The 12,513-nt window shown below is 33.1% G+C and overlaps 2 long non-coding RNA genes across 2 annotated transcripts in view; one reads left to right on the forward strand and one right to left on the reverse strand.

Annotated features, from left to right (window-relative positions):
- Window positions 1-9,890, reverse strand: part of LOC128316247 (uncharacterized) — a 69,727-nt gene extending 59,837 nt beyond the window's left edge. Inside the window, exons 1-2 of the long non-coding RNA XR_008299840.1 lie at window positions 9,697-9,890; window positions 8,762-8,858 (exon numbers count right to left, since the gene is read on the reverse strand). This is a non-coding gene — a long non-coding RNA (uncharacterized LOC128316247). The remainder of the gene's footprint in view (window positions 1-8,761; window positions 8,859-9,696) is intronic.
- The window catches only part of LOC113603364 (uncharacterized), a 187,992-nt gene extending 175,770 nt beyond the window's left edge, over window positions 1-12,222 (forward strand). Inside the window, exon 8 of the long non-coding RNA XR_008299838.1 lies at window positions 12,011-12,222. This is a non-coding gene — a long non-coding RNA (uncharacterized LOC113603364). The remainder of the gene's footprint in view (window positions 1-12,010) is intronic.
- The last annotated feature ends 291 nt before the right edge of the window (window positions 12,223-12,513 follow it).

Raw genomic sequence — 12,513 nt, forward strand, 5'->3', positions numbered from 1 at the left:
TAATGTTTTCCATAACTAACCACTTACTTGCAAGAACTACCAGGACATACTTTTTACTGACAGTAATCCTTGCTATTGATTACAAAAGTCTGTTTCAGCTAAACTAAATTGACATTTATATCGCTAACTTAGCAGGTATGAAATTTTAAGGAGTCTATTGCTCTGCCCTGAGGGGCAGCAGCATCACATAACATAAAAGGCTTTGATCTGGCTTCTAAGGTAGAAGGAAAGAAAATGTATATACAAGTAGCAGTTCTTTTTTTCATACAGCAATTTAGCTGCACAGTGGACTACACTGTGTTTATTGTGCACAGAAGGGCATATTTTGATGAATGGATTTATAAATACATATCATCTGGTTGGATTCAGCTGTTAATAAGTGTAATGAAAAAAGGGAAGTATCAAATTAAGCATGATTAAACTTGGGAAACAAGCCTTTTATAATTCTTAACGTTTTCTTTAGAGTCTAGATAAGAATAAAACTTCCCTGAATTCACAACACATTCAAGATACCTGTGACTAATGATAATAAAGGCAGAAACTAGTATGATTCAGTATTATTGTCTCACTAATATTCCTATTCAGGTTATTAAATTTGGATGGCCAATTTCTTCTTCTATACTGTACTTATTATATTCCTATCCTATTAGAAAATAAATTCAGTTTCCTATCTACTATTGCTGCAAAGCTATTTTAGTGTATTGTCAAGAATCTATGATCCTGCTCTTTTGATAGATTCTATTGTTTCTTTTTCATTAATACTGATTAATGAAATGGTATTGTCCTCCCCTTTACTCTAAGTCCACTTACTTTCAGGGATTTGATCATTTAGCTATTGCTTCAATCCTAGTCTTAAACAGGTTTCTATTTAAATTCTCTTCTCTATTTATATTTGGTCTGATTTTTAGAATTCATTCTATTAAGGTTCCAATATCCATTTCAATATTGTTAAAGTTATTTTATTTTTATGGACTATTATGAAAACAACTGCCTTTGAACAATTTTCTATGTTTCAGGTTGCAATAATGCTCTTAGTACATATTATTTAAATTAATAATCTAGGGAATATCTGCTAATATCTACACTACTGAATAAACTGAAAATATTATATTTTTTCATAAATGTTTAATATTTTCTCATCTATTTATAAATCTTTTCAAATAATTGGGTTTGAAATGTCATAAACATTATATGGTTATACTATGAATATTCTTTATAATATTCATTTAGTATGGTGCCTGGCTGGCTCAGTCTGGAGAGCATGTGACGCTTAATTTTGAGGCTGTGAGTTCGAGCCCCGTGTGGGTAGAGATTAGTTAAATATATAAATAATTAAAAAAACAAAACAAAACCATGTGCATTTAGTTATCTTTAACTGGAGGCACTCTCACAACAATTTGAAATGTATGGGGTAAGATTAACAAACCTATTTTTCTTTGTACACTAAAACAATCTTTGCAATATATCCTGAAAATTCTGCTTCATCAGAAAAATATATTTTTAAAATATCACCAGATTTGAAGAACAGGAGAGTGGTGAATATTTATTGTCTTTTAAATAATGTATAAGTAGGCTAGCAGGAAGTGAGTGACATTGGAGTTTGTGAAAGGTAAGAAAATACAATGAGAATGCAAGGCCTGTATAAAATAAACATATTTTGCATGATACAAGGAAGTAATGATATTTCTCAAGGAGATCAAAAGATAAATCATGAGGTTGTTAATAAACTCGTAATTTTCACCAATTAAAATCACAGCAAGTTTTATAACTATTTATACTATTAAGGTCTTTTAAATACAGAACTCTAAAGAGGAAAAAGTCCCCACTCATATAATCAATCAGTATTGATGAGTTTGAAAATATAAATGGGTATGTTTAAAATTCAAATGTATAAAATGAAAAGGAAAATTCCATACTCCCACATTTCCCTATTCTTATAGGTGTACCTACTGTCACATGTTTTTTGCTTTCCACAATCAGAAACAGACAGCTAGATAAATAAGTAAATGCATGTAAGTTCCTATCTTTTGATAGCAACAAATAGATTTTTTATACAACTTTTTCTTTTAGTATATATACATTGTACTATAAACCTTTCATCTATTGCCTTTTGCCATAGTATATTTTGGGTATATTTTCAAATCAGCATAGTAAAGACATAACTTGTTTTTGTATATAAATATAAATGTGCGCACACACACACACACACACACACACACACACACACCCCAGAATGTATTTAAATAATTTCTGCTTATTAAACTTCAGTTATACTTACTTTGCTATTATATGCAGTTTTCCAAACGTATCCTATTGTATATAAGCATATTTTTTAAGTATAACGCTATGACATATTTCTACATCTAGAATCTATTGTTTATAATTTATTTTGTATAGCTGTCAATTTTGACCCTAAAGGTGCTGAGTTGCCATGAATCTACTCCCTAACTTATTATCTCTTTTTTTTTTCCTCTGTCTCTCATTTTCTCTCAATTACCAGGTATCTCATAGCTTAAAAACTGCTATCTCATTTGTATTTTTTTTTATTTATAGGTGATGCTGTATGTCTTTCTGTGTATATACTAATATTTCTAATTGCTGCTATTTTACTCTCAATTGCTGACTTATATCCTTTCATAATTGGCCTATTTTCTAAATCTTGGTTGAGGCTTTTTTACATTAATAGAGTTGTTTTCAAAAATACTTTGTTTTTCTTACTTTTATTTCTCCCTTTCTTTTCTGTCATTATTTTGCAAAACAAAAGTATTTTGTTCTGCTTTGCAGCTTTTCATTAAAAGCATTGAAAAATAATTTCTGATTAAATCATTTCTCATTTCTGGTTGAAAGGATTTCTCCACCTTAGGATCATAAACATATTAAAACTGTGTTTTATCTAGAACAGCATTAACTGAAAGTATGTTGTGAGCCAGATATATAATTTAAAATTTTCTAGTTGTCACATTAAAAGAAGTAAAACAGGTAAAATTAATCTGATAATATATTTTATTTCAAATATCCTAATTATTATTTTAACATATAATCAATGTAACAGTTATTAATGAGATATCCTGTAGTATTTTATGATAGGCATATTTTAGACTTACAGGACAAAATGTAAAGTTTTCATCGGAAATATTTGATCTGTATTTAATTTTCATTTTTTTTTGTTTTATTTTTTTTCTTTCCAAGATTTTATTTAAATTCACATTAGTTAACATAAAGTGTAGTATTGGTTTCGGGTGTGGAATTTAGTGATGTGTATTTTAATTTTATACAATTTACAGTTTAAAATGTAGATGACATTTCAAGTTTTTCCAATCATGTGTAAATATTTTCTAATAACTGAATCAAATATCAGTTTTTAATTCAAATATAAATTAAATAAAATTAAAACTTGAGTTGCCAGTTACACCATCCATATTTGAAGTTCTCAAAAGTCACGTGAAATTAGCAGCTCTCACATTAGAAGCACTGTTCTAGAAATTGTACACTTTAGTCATTTGAATGGCTAATTTATCCATTTGAATGATTTTGGGATCCAGCTTCATTTTTCTCCCAAAGAGTTAAGCATTTTTATTAACATTATATTTTTTAATAAAAAAAATTAAATAAAATATTTAAACAAAAAATTTTTTATATAATTTTTTAATAAAATTTTTTCACCACTAATTTTTGTCAACAAAATTCCTATTCTTTGGGTCTATTTCCATGTTGTTCTTCTGTCTCACTGAGTTTCTTGCCTATTTCTTCTCTGCATTTTTATTTCCTGATAACTCTGGTATAACCCAATTCTGCCTTCCTGCTTGTATTTAAATAACTATATAATTCTTCCTAAAGTGCTCTGAAGAAACTGTTTTCATTTTAGCTCACATGTCAATTTTAATATGGTTGGAGTAGATACCATTGTAGTTAAAAAGTATTCACGTTTTTCCACTTTCACTGAGAAGTTTGGCTTCACTTTTTTAGTCATACTTTTCTAACTATGTATTTTTCCCCATTTATAGGAATCAGATTTATTGTTAAATTCTTCACTAAGAATGCCGAGTTAGAGCATTTATCTCCTTTTATTTACTGTATTCTGGTAGGCTTTTGAGAAATTCCCCAGGTATACTGCAGCACATGTGTTCATTTTGCTCTCCAACACCCCAAAATATTTTTGCATCAAAACTAAATGATCATTTAGTCTCCAAATATTGAAGGCAAAATATCATCCTCTGTTTCAAATTCAGCACTGCATTTTATGTAACTTTTCTCTTTAGGCTCCCGGACATCCTTGTGGCATGTAACCGGCAGCATCAATGCCACTAATGGTCTCTCCAGTGGCATCTCCCAGATCCTGGCTGGGTTTTATCAGGGAATAGAGCATCTTTCTTCAATTTCTTCCATTTTTCAGTTTTAATTACTTCAGTTCAAGTTTATATTTTTGGATAAAGTGATGCAGGTAAAGAAAGAACTGAGTTATTCTCTGTGATAGGCCCACACTGGAGTCTTCCCACCTACATGTACATTCTACGTGAGCATGAATTCCACAGTGTGGCAAGGGTGTGCTGTGGGAGAGACGCAAACACAAGGAACTTTCTTACACCTTTGTGGTACTGGTGGGGGTGGGGGCAGTTCTTAATAATTGCTTTATTTTTGTAACTTATTCTTCTCTTCTTATTTTCTTGGTAAGGCCCATTTAACAGTGTGTCACATTCTAAAGGAGCATACATTCAGCTCCAAAAGACTTTAAAATGATGTAACATTGATGCAATGTGCTTGAAAAGGAAGCTTGGAAACTGTAACATTCCATCCTTAAACAAGGCACTACTGTTCTAAAATTTATCTTTGGTCAGTTTTTCCCTCAAAGTTCTTATCATCTCAAGGGCTGCTCCTTCAAATTTGGTGTCTACCCCAAATTAAAACTTGAGTTGTCGTCTGTAATTCTTTCGTTTCACTTTGCAGATATTAGCTATTCTCTGATAAACAGATTTAATTTCCTTTTAACGTAAACCAAATATGCTTTTCCTCGATTATTCCACTTTTCACTACTTCTCCATATCAAATGACAATGGAAACAGAACTATGTAGAGAGAACGCAGAATTATCTGAATAAGTATATATGCCTTAATATTTTCCATGTTTGGAATATTTGATATGGATTTGATATGGAATGTATATATTTGATATATATTTGATATGGATTTCTTTACCTGTCACATAAAAAGTTTTCAAATTATTCACCATACAGAGATTATATCTAAATATAGATTTACATAGGTCTCATCTGCCTTTTTAAGCATCAGTTAACATCTGATAGTTATCATTATTCACTGTATTATTGGATTAAGATAAAATATTGTCTAAACCAGGCAGTCTTCTCCACACAAATTAAATACTAGATACTAACACTTGTTTACTTTTATTAAAACGGTTTCTTCTAAATTGCCAAAATGCCTAAGAGTGAAATTTTTTTTTCCAAAGTAAATGATACTTTATATAACACCAAATACATTTCTTGTTGTGGGGGAGGAAGGCAGGGGCACTATTTGGTGGTTTGGAAGTCATTCCTAGTTTTTTATTCAAATTCTCAATAAATTATTCATACTCATAGACTATATCCAAGGTCAACTCTATTTGTGTTTAGATGAAATTCCTAGGATCCAAACTCAAATAGGATCTAGCATTTGTGAAGTTCTAGAAAAGAGAAATTCCTTCTTCTATTAGTGCTTCTAATATTTCCTTTATAACCAAGAAAGGATGATTTGGAGGGAACATATTCTCTTCCCCTATATCCAAAGTATCAGATGTGTTATTCTTTGGGCATATCCCCTCCAGGACACAGCTTTATGCAAAGCAGAATCACCAAAGCCATTTCTAAAATTCAAACCTGATCTGTTTAGTAATGTAATCTGGACTCACACTATGGGTAGTTTCAACACTTACAAATGTACTCAACACTTTATACACAATCCTTCAACATACATATGTAAATCTTATAAAATATGGCTAATTCCTTACCAACATATTTATGGATATGTCTCCAAAAGCAAGGGAAACAAAAGCAAATATAAACTATTGGGATAATACCAAATTAAAAAGCTTTTCCACAGTTAAAGGAAGCCATCAACAAAACAAAAAGGCAACCTACTAAAGGAGAGAAGATACTTGTAAATGATATATCTCATAGAAGGTTAATATACACAACACATAAAGAACTTAGACCACTCAACACCAAAAAAACAAAATCTGATTTAAAAATGAGCAGACCTGAACAGACACTTTAAAATATATATATATAAATATAAATATATATAAATAAATATAAATAAAAATATATATATATATGGGGCGCCTGGGTGGCTCAGTCGGTTAAGCGTCTGACTTCGGCTCAGGTCATGATCTCATGTTCCGTGAGTTCAAGCCCCGCATCGGGCTCTGTGCTGACAGCTCAGAGCCTGGAGCCTGTTTCAGATTCTGTGTCTCCCTCTCTCTGACCCTCCCCCGTTCATGCTCTGTCTCTCTCTGTCTCAAAAATAAATAAACGTTAAAAAAATTAAATATATATATATATATAATTACAGATAAATAGTTATAGATATAGATATATAGTCAACTCATACCAGTCCAACTGGCTAATATCAAAAAGACAAGTGGGGCACCTGGGTGGCTCAGTCAGTTGAGGGACCGACTTCCACTCAGGTCATGATCTCGCTGTCCCTAAGTTCAAGCCCCACATTGGGCTCTGTGCTGATGGCTGAGAGCCTGGAGCCTGTTTCAGATTCTGTGTCTCCCTCTCTCTCTGCCCCTCCCCAACTCATGCGCGCACGCTCTCTCTCTCTCTCTCTCTCTCTCTCTCTCTCTCTCTCTGTCAAAAATAAACAAACATTAAAAAAGTAAAAAAAAAAAGACAAGAAATAACAAGTGGAAAAAGAAAACACTCATTCACTGTTTGTGGGAATGTAAACTGTGCTTCCACTGTTCAAATAGGTATGGGGGTTTCTCAAAAACTTAAAAACAGAAATACCATATGATCCAGTAATTCCACTCCTGGGTTTTTATCCAAAGAAAATAAAAACACTAATTAAAAAAGATATATGCACTCTTATATTTACTGTAGCATTACTTACAATAGCCAAGGTATGGAAGCAACCTAAGGGTCTGTTAGTACATGAATGGACAAAGAAGTGGTGTACACACACACGCACACACGCATGTGTACACACAATGTAACATTACTCAGCCATAAAAACGGCATTACTCTTGCCATTTGCAACAACATGGATGGACATGGAAGGTATATGCTAAGTGAACCAAGTCACAGAAAGACAACTGCCATATGATTTCACTTCTGTGTGGAATCTAAAACACAAAGCAAATGAATAAAGGAAACATATACTCTTAAATACAGAGAACCACCTGGTGGTTGCCAGAGAGTAAGAGAATGGGTAAAACAAAGGGGATTAAGAGGTACAAACTTCCAATTATAAAATAAGTAAGTCACAAAGATGGAAACTACCCATAAAATAAAGTAAGGCTAATTTCAATAATTACTATGGAAAACTATTGCTTTAAAACCTTTCAAGATGCTAGTAGGAAACTCCACAGGCAAAATGGAAAAGTCAGGAATTATAGGCTGAATTGAAAATTTAGGAAAAGATAACTTTGTAAAGAAATACCTGAAAATAAAATATCAACAAGATACAGACAGTAGTACTAGACATAGCAAATGCTCTGATTATCAGAAACGAATATTTCCAAAGAGCACACTTGCTACTATATATTCCCAGAAAATTGAAGTTATTTTTATATTTGAACAATATGAAATTCTAAAATACAAATCCCAAAACTCTATGGACCTCATATTATTCATTTTTCTAGAAAAGAGAGATCTTTTTTTTTTTTTTCTGACAGGTAGTCAGTCATCTTTGCCTCATTTGTGAAGATACTTGACAATCTAGCCTGTCCTCATATACCTGGCAGAATTTAAAAATACGATTATGCATGATCCAGTTAGTCTTAAATATGGTATTGCACAGCACAGGTAATGATAGAATATTTAGTGGAAAAAATAAAGCCATGTGAATATTTTTTTATGAAAGGTATAAACAAGATCAAAAACAGACCTTTCCCTTTACCTATGCCTAATGACAAAGCCAGACACAGTTCCTTCCCCTTTCATCCTTCCTGTCATGTTTGTTGTCCCAGGAGTAATTAGAATTAGAATGCTGTGTCCCCCAGAAACTAGCTCCACACAGAGATAAACATTTCCCATTCAAATAAGTGACTGACACTCCCCCTACATACAAAATAACTCTGAGTGTAAAGCACCCTGACTATAGCTTTCTTCCCCTCACTATAAAAGTTGCTAAGGCAAAAAATACTCTTCTGAGACACTTCGATTTTCAGATATAGCCTGTTCTGCTTATTGCAGTGGCCCAATAAAATCATCTCTTAATTGTCTGAGGAATTTTGTCTTTGACAGTGCCATCCATCTCTATCAATAATTCTAAACAGATAAAAGAATAAGTAATAGCATTTGAACTGAGGCAAGTGACTTAAAGAATGAAAACAATATGGAGGAAACAGATGAATCTGAAACACATATTTCATTGTCAATCAGTACTTGACAGATAATACAAAATTCTACATTAATAACATATGCATGGGAGTTCGAACTATTTCATAAGATCAATTTCAATAAATGCTGCCTTGAAGAACTATTTCTAGAAATAAAGGGAGAATATTGTTGCATCCAGAAATAAAGAAGTACAAGACTTACCATTCCTTCACTACTATATAATCTTCAGTTTTCTTCTCTAAACAAGTCTATTCTCTACCATCTGCTCTATTTTATTGTTACCACTTTTGCAATATATCTAATAAATTGAAGAGATATACAATTTACCAGAACTCTCAATATGATGTGAAATCAAAGAAAGTAAAAAGGAGCAGTACTAAATTCAGTATGACAGAATTATATTGAAAAAATTCTAGTATAAAATTATTTATAATCTAAACCACATATACGTGTCTTGTTGACCTCATTCACTTTCTATTTCTTTTTTTTTTTGTAACTTCTGTGATTTTCTTCTCATGTCCCAATAATTGGACCCATATACAATGCCTACAGTTTATCTTTTGTTTAAAAATTTGCTTTGTCTGTTGACATCCACAGCAAGGCACTATTTCTATCTTCTTCAGTTACTGCTAGACTTCCCTAGTTCTCGCTTAGCTACAGATTGTCTGACAAAATGGAAGGATAGATCATAATTCAAATGTCTTTTTGTAATATGTGTATAAAGACAATAAACCTTAAATTTTTAAATATTTTTCAAAATTGTCAAGGTCATAATAAAACAAACAAGACTTAAATACAGTCACAGATTGGAAGAAACAAAGGAGAAATTATAATTAATAATTAAATACAATGTGCTATTGTGGATGGAGCCTGGAGCAGACGAAGAGCACTATTGGAAAAAATATGAGGAAATGTGAATCAAGTCTGGAGTTTAGCTGATGGTAGTACACAAATGTTGGTTCTCAGTTTTATAAAAATATATCATGCTGTAAAATTTTACAATTGGCAAAAAATCTAGATGAAGAGTGTATGAGATAAGATAGAGAATTCTATCTTTCCAATTTTTCTGTAAATCTAAAATTACCACAAAATAGAAAACTAAAACTAAAACACAACAACATTATAGAAGTACCTACCTTATTCTTCTTCAAGAAAACCTCCACAAAGTTATCTTTTTCTGAGAGACTGTCTCAAAGTCCTGTCTATGCTCACTGGGAGAGTTCTCGTTTGGATTTGATGATGTCACTCAATGCTCTCAAACCTGGAAATCAAAGAAATGATATTGTCTATATTCTCCATCGTGACCATCATTCTGGTTGAGGCTTGTGCTCTTGGCTCTTCTTCCCCACTCTGGGTAGCTTTGGGTCACCCTCTCTCAGGAAATGTGCCAACAGAAAGTTCTTTAGGAAAAAAAAAGTCTGAAGCCTCTCCTTTTCATATGATTCAAACTCTATTTTATTGCAACATTTGGGACCCAAACCATTCTATCATTCATTGCCATTTCTAACCTGTAACAACCCTATTAAGTCACACGTGTACTTCCTCCAGCCAAAATCAAGTGAGAATGAAGATGCAAAAGCTATGATTTATCTACATCTCAAGCTCAGCAATTCATCGGATATAACCAGCATGTCAAATTCCCCTGAAGTGCACACACAGAATTCTGCTCTTTTATTGTTACAAACAATAGTTGAGCACAATTTTCTCTGAGTGGTTCACAAAAAGTCTCTACTAAAAATAAAAACAAAGCAACTATTCAATAATGGTCAAAAGTGAATATTAATCATTGGTTATTTGATGGAGTTGGTATTCATCATGTTCCTTAACTAGCACTAAATCTGCATTTACAACTCTGCCCTGAAACAACTTAACTCATGCTGTAAAGTCTTGCTAACAACCTGGGCTCCGGTGAAGACACTTCCTAGCAAAATGTATAATTTGAATTCGAAGAATATATACGCTTTTTGACCATATGAAGCAAAGGTTTGATTACCACCATGTTCTGCTTCCATCAAGTATTTAAACTCCTCCCTTATTCTTTCATGATTAACACTTTAGAGTCGGTATGATGTGCCATTTCTTCACAGGCCTTCATGTCATCTACGAAATTTGTTTTATACGTATATAGCCAATGGCTGTATAGGAGGCCGATGTGACTGGGAGGCCTTTTAAACAGTTGAAAATCCATTCATATTGTTATCTGATTCATAGGCCATGAAAATTAATATTATTTATGTTCTACATGGCTGCCTTTACTGCAGGAAGTTAAAAGGTTTGGAGAGAGATGGGACATTTAAAGGAATTATTTTTTTCAACTTGGAAGAAAGATGGCATGTAAAGGAGCATTAAAAATTCATAGATGTACAAAGTGCTTTTGGATTTGCTAATTGTTTTCAAAGATTTACACGGTATCTAGAGAAATATAAAGTTATGAGCTATAATAAATTTTTATGTAATTTAAAAAATTGATTTGGATCAGAAGTACTTATTCACCAGTATGGATGTTATTGACTTTATGTAAGAGCAATAAATATTTTGCATTTAAATTAAAATGGTGCATTACATTACTTGTATCTGCATCTACCCACAAGGCTACTGATGTATGACTTTATGCCTGCAAATAACAAAAAGGGGGCAGGCGACATTAGGAGCAGTTATTTCTGTTGCTCTATTTTTTTTTAATTAAAAAAAATTTTAATGTGTATTTTTGAAGGAGAGAGAGACAGAGTGCGAGTGGGGGAGGGGCAGAGAGAGAGAGAGAGGGACACAGAATGTGAAGCAGGCTCCAGGCTATGAGCTGTCAGAACAGAGCCCGACGCGGGGCTTGAATTCACAAACTGCAAGATCATGATCTGAGCCCAAGTCGGACGCTCAACTGCCTGAACCACCCAGGCTCCCCTCTGTTGTAAGTAATAAAAAAAAATAATCCTTCTTTTACTGATTGTTTTTTATTTTTCTTCCGAAAATATTTATTTATTTATTTATTTATTTATATTGAGAGAGAGCAAGAGAAGGAACAAGCAGGGGAGGGGCAGATAGAGAGATAGAGAAATAGAGAATCCCAAGCAGGCTACGTACTGCCAGCACAGAGTCTGATGCAGGGCTTTATCTCATAAATCATAAGATCATGACCTAAACCAAAACCAAGAGTCAGATGCTTAACTGACTAAGCCACTCAGGTGCCCCAATTTACTGATTGTTTTTTAAAGGACATTAGTCACCAAGGAGACTAAAGAATATCATACCTTTCTAATTGTTTAAGTTAGAGAAGACTGATAATTGGAAGAATGACAAAAATGCTTACAGACTGCAGGCATGCTCAGACAAGGGGGGTAAAATTCATCTTTCATAGAGTGTTAGGTCCTTTTCATTGTCAGAAAAATCCATTACAATATTTTTCATATACCTAACCAAAAGCTGATTCTTGTGTTTAATCCTTTGTCTTTATAGCTCTATGGAGTGCCACAGAGTAAGACAGATATTATCAGCTCATTTGAGAGTATGTATATTCCTTTGATTTAAAAAACTTTCATAGTGTCTTTAGAGGTTTCATATCTAGTTTGCTTTCCTTACAAGTATTTCAACTCTTGTTCCTCATAAAAATCTGGATTTCTGAAGTAAATGCAACATAGGGTCTTACCAAGTCTATAAAATGGATCTATCCTGGAGCACTTGGGTGGCTCAGTCGGTTAAGCGTCTGACTTCAGCCCAGGTCATGATCTCGTGGTTTGTGAGCTCAAGCCCCACATTGGGCTCTGTGCTGACAGCTGGGAGCCTGGAGCCTGCTTCTGATTCTGTCTCCCTATCTCTCTGCTCCTCCCCTGTTCATGCTCTGTCTCTCTCTGTCTCAAAAATAAATAAACATGAACATGGATTGATCCTTTCTTCTGGATTCTTTTTTTTTTTTTTTAAGTTGAGAGGGAGAGAGAGAGCGCGTGAGCAGGGGAGGGTCA

Source organism: Acinonyx jubatus, chromosome A1 (genome assembly GCF_027475565.1).
Source record: "Acinonyx jubatus isolate Ajub_Pintada_27869175 chromosome A1, VMU_Ajub_asm_v1.0, whole genome shotgun sequence".
Taxonomy (NCBI): Eukaryota; Metazoa; Chordata; class Mammalia; order Carnivora; family Felidae; genus Acinonyx; species Acinonyx jubatus.